This window comes from Octopus bimaculoides, chromosome 12 (genome assembly GCF_046866305.1).
Source record: "Octopus bimaculoides isolate indiv1 chromosome 12, ASM4686630v1, whole genome shotgun sequence".
NCBI classification, from domain to species: Eukaryota; Metazoa; Mollusca; class Cephalopoda; order Octopoda; family Octopodidae; genus Octopus; species Octopus bimaculoides.
In genome coordinates, this window is record NC_142939.1 from 31,313,229 (window position 1) to 31,318,214 (window position 4,986).

At 34.5% G+C, this 4,986-nt stretch overlaps 1 pseudogene; it reads left to right on the forward strand.

Annotated features, from left to right (window-relative positions):
- The first annotated feature begins 3,770 nt into the window (after positions 1 to 3,770).
- LOC149133061 (uncharacterized) lies at positions 3,771 to 4,350 on the forward strand (annotated as a pseudogene).
- Positions 4,351 to 4,986: the final 636 nt, after the last annotated feature.

Below are 4,986 nucleotides of genomic sequence, written 5' to 3' on the forward strand. Positions count from 1 at the left end.
ATATATATATATATATATATATATATATATATATATATATATATATGTGTGTATGTATGTATGTATGTATGTATACATAGTCATGTGGTTGAATTTCTGAATTTCTGAATTCAATTGTGTTGTTGCAATAAAATCTGTGTTTACGAATTTGTGTTAATATATTAAAGCTTTTAAGTGTTCTTGAGATGTTTGTTTGTCTACCCAGTTGGAGAATACAGTAGGACCTTTGCAATGAAAAGGATGATTATATTTTCGAATACTCAGTGAGAGTCAAAAAAGAAAGAAAAGAAGTTGTTGATAGTAAAGTATAACGATTTACTAAGCATGGTCAGTTGCATGACCGCACAAATTGAAATAGAAGTGTTCTTAGAATAAAATGAAAAGGATGTTTACAGTTTCGAATACTCAGGAAGAATGGAAAGGATAGGTATTCACACAGTAGCTGTAGATATTAAAGATAATGTTTAAAGCTGATCGTTTTTGCATTCGAAAGCTGTAGGTATGTAAGTTTCCTAACTTATTTTATGTTGGGGGAGCTTTAAAATATGCACAGGAAATTGTTGATATTTCAGTCTTTGAGAATAGTAGGAGGAAGAGATGTTGGATTTTTGAATTTCTGAATTTCTTTACCTTTTCTTATGGAATTTTTCTTTCCTTTTTAAAATTTTTGCTGAGCTTTACAGGTTTTTTAGTTGTGTAGTATGGATATATTAGCAGGTGCTTACTTCCTTAATTTTTTATCATGAAATTAATTGTGTTGTTACAATAAGAGACGTGTTTACATATTCTGTTAGTCATTGAAGACGGAAAGACAAAATGTTCACACAAAATTGGAGATATTAAAATTTCTAAATTTTTGAGATGTTCGTTTGTATGCCCGTTCACAGAAAGCTGTAGTGTTTTTTACTATAAAAAAGGATGTTTACATCTTCTTCTTCTTCTTCTTCTTCTTCTTCTTCTTCTTCTTCTTCTTCTTCTTCTTCTTCTTCTTCTTCTTCTTCTTCTTCTTCTTCTTCTTCTTCTTCTTCTTAAAATAATAATAATAATAATAGTAATAATAATAATAATAATAATAATAATAATAATAATAATAATAATAATAATTATTATTATTATTATTATTATTATTACTATTTTGAAAAACAATTTAAAATGTAAAACATTGCAAATTATTAATCGTAAAAAGGTATGTACTTGTAGACAACACGTTTCAAGGCTGATCAAATGTAGTTTAATATTTATAAATTTATAAGACATTACGCAGAATCTGGATTTGTGAATACTAATTATTTTATACAAATCATATTAAACTTATATTCGATACAATAGAAATGAAATCTTATATCATTTATGCTTTAATTTATTCTGCATTAGAAAATTATAAAAAGTCGAATCGATACCCAAAGCATGGGATTAAAATCTATATCTCTAATTATATAGTTATTATGTAACTGTAATCTTGTTTGCATAGATAGATACATGCATACATGCATACTTGCAGGTATGCATGTATGCATCCATCCATCCATCCATCCATCCATACATACATTCATACATACATACATACCTACGTACATACATACATACCTACATACATGCATACATGATTACATACATATATACACGCGTCTATGTGTATGTACATTCACACAAATAAACACATACAGAGGTAGACAGACAGGAAAATATGAATATATATATAGATAGATAAATATGCAGATAGATGGCTAGAAATAAAAGCAGACAGGCAGATAGAGAGATATATTTGTAGGTGTTTTAAGTCATTTACTGAATATTTACTACTACAACGATGTGTTCTGATATCTATAGTTTGTGGCACACAGCCTTAGAAATGATTGCTCTTCCCATTATCTCTTGTAATTTGCACAATTGCTCTTCTTAATATAAACAGAGAAATGTTATATAACTATGCATTTCTTTATCATTTAAATAATATATAAACTCCATTAGAGGTAATTACAACGTTTACAAAATTGAGTGTATCTTTAGTATTAACCTTAAAATTCTTCCAGGCCATAAATTTAGATATTTTTGTTAATGTACCGTCCAATTCGTGGCATACATTTCATTCCAACATTTATTAAAACACTTTAAAATGAAGTGGTGAATTCTCTTCAGTAATCGCGGTTATTCATGAGTGTTGTTGTTGACACTCCGTCACTTACGACGTCGAGGGTTCCAGTTGATCCGATCAACGGAACAGCCTGCTCGCGAAATTAACGTGCACGTGGCTGAGCACTCCACAGACACGTGTACCCTTAACGTAGTTCTCGGGGAGATTCAGCGTGACACAGAGTGTGACAAGGCTGGCCCTCTGAAATACAGGTACAACAGAAACAGGAAGAAAGAGTGAGAGAAAGTTGTGGTGAAAGAGTACAGCAAGGTTCGTCACCATCCCCTGCGAGAGCCTCGTTCTGTTTTGCAGAGTGCTTGATCTATTTTGCTTGAGATTGGTTTCAGGTTCTACAACTATTTCAGGATTAACGTCAAGTTCTTTTGCGAATCTGCAAGCTTCCTTGACATTCGAATGTGATTTTTGCTGTTTTCGTGTTTGCACACAAGTTGCATTATTATTATTAACATCGTCATCTTCGTCGTCGTAGTCGTCGTCCTCCTCCTCCTCCTCCTCCTCCTCCTCCTCATCATCATCATCATCATCATCATCATCATCATCATCGTCATCAATCTTATTACTATTATCATTATTATTATTATTATTGTTGTTGTTATTATTATTATTATTATTATTATTGTTGGTGTTGTTGTTGTTGATGTTGTTGCTGTTGTTTTGTGGTTGTTGTTGTTTTTATTATTATTTTTATTATTATTATTATTATTATTATTATTATTATTATTATTATTATTATCATCATCATTATTATTATTATATCAGGTTTTGTTGGAACACGTGGAGTCTTGCACGCGTAGAGTGTTTGCTGACTACATCCTTCGGTACTAACTAATATTTTCCTGTTTATTCTGACCGTGCGAAGGAAGCAAAACTTTTGTAACACTGCCACTAGTCACTCTGTTCCAATTTCTTTGATATTCCACTCGATGCCTACTGACACTGACCTCAATGACTCAACAATAAATGGTATTATCTTACGCTTCTTCAGTTTCCATAACCGGGCTCTATCGTACACCGAAGGGTTGTATTGTCTTCTATTTTTCGCCTTCCTTTCTGACTATTCGTTGGACAAAGGGGCACACGATATCAACAACATACCACATGCGATGCATCATGTCGACCACCCATAGGTCTGGTCTGATATTCTCTAGCATATGATCTGTCAGGATTGGAAAATCCCAAAGGAACATTAATAATATTATTACCATTATTATCATTTAATTCCCCCGATGTCGACATTGCCTTTCATCCTCTCAGGGTCTATAACCTAAGTACTAGTGAAACATTGGGATTGATGTAATCGACTAATCCTCTCCCCACAAAATTACACGTAGAAAGGATTACACTGGTCAACAACAAAATTATTGTCTGAATCTTTTTAGCTCATTTAGGACAATCCTGATGTGCAAAATCCAAAAATCACATTAGTTTTGCTCAATCAGGTCAGTTTTAGAAATATGGCCACATGTTATTTTTAACATTTTTGTTTACATGTATGGGTATTTTTGCTTTATATGATGCAAAATGTTTTTTCTTGAAATAAACGAACTCAGTAGAGTTTGCATGCACCTATTGATAACTAATTGGCATTTTTATTTTTATGTTGCATGTGAATGTAATGGCTTCGACCAGAAGATCTTGCAAATGTAAGCCCAACGCATTCTGCCACATATGCGGTGAATACACCATTGTTCCTAACAGAAATCCAGTCACAAATGTTATGCAACGTGCTTACCATGCTTATTTTGGTATTAAACCTTGTGACCAGGATACAGCTTGGACGCCATATACGATTAGCAAAGCATGCCCAGAGAATCTGCTTCAGTGGACCAAGAGCAAGAAGTGTTGTCAGAAGTTTGGATTCCCATGGTTTGGAGGGAGCCGACTAACCATGCCACTGACAGCTATTTCTGCGCTATTGATGTGACTGGGATCAACTGATAAAACAGGAGCAGCCTCAATCAGAACGTCGTCTTGTAGCTCATCGTAATGAAATTCCAAAACCTATCTTCGGAGAACTTTCTGACACTAGTGATGAAGAATCTTCCAGTGTTCAAGAAGATGAAGACGAAGTATTTCTTGACGATGATGCTCCACATCTTTTTTCCCAAAAGGAGCTTAATAAATTAGTTCGCGATCTCGGATTGTCAAAGTCCTCTGCCAATCGGTTGGCATCCAGATAGAAGGAAAAGTATTAGTCTCTAATCATGTTCGCATCACCCTCTACCGCAACAGGCATCAAGGATACCTCCGTTTTTTTCTCTGTAGAGAAGGACTTGGTGTACTGTACAGATATTGCTCATCTTCTGTAGAAATCTAGAGTGTTACAGTACGAACCCAAATATTGGAAACTATTCATTCACAGCACCAATCGATAGTTGAAATGTGCTCTGCTGCACAACGACAACCAGTTTACCTCTATATCCCTCACTTGACTACACTAAAGGCTCTGTATCACTCGACTACACTAAAGGAGAAGTATGAAGCGGTAAAGTATATGCTGCATCAGTTGTTTATTTGTGCCAGGATTTTCCAGGATTGACAATTGAGAATTTGAAAGCTGGCTTCTTTGACGGCCCTCAAATCCGTCAGAGAATCGGAGAGCCTGAGTTTTAAAACTCAATGAACGAAGTGGAACTGGAAGCGTGGAAAGATTGTGTCCTGCTTGTGACTAACTTTCTTGGCAACAACAAGGTGAGGAACTACGCAGAACTTGTCACCAATATGCTGACTGCTTTCAGAAATCACGAATGCAGCATGCGCATTAAAATGCATTACTTATTCTCACATATGGATCGGTTTCCTAAGAATCTGCGACGAGGAGGAGAGATTCC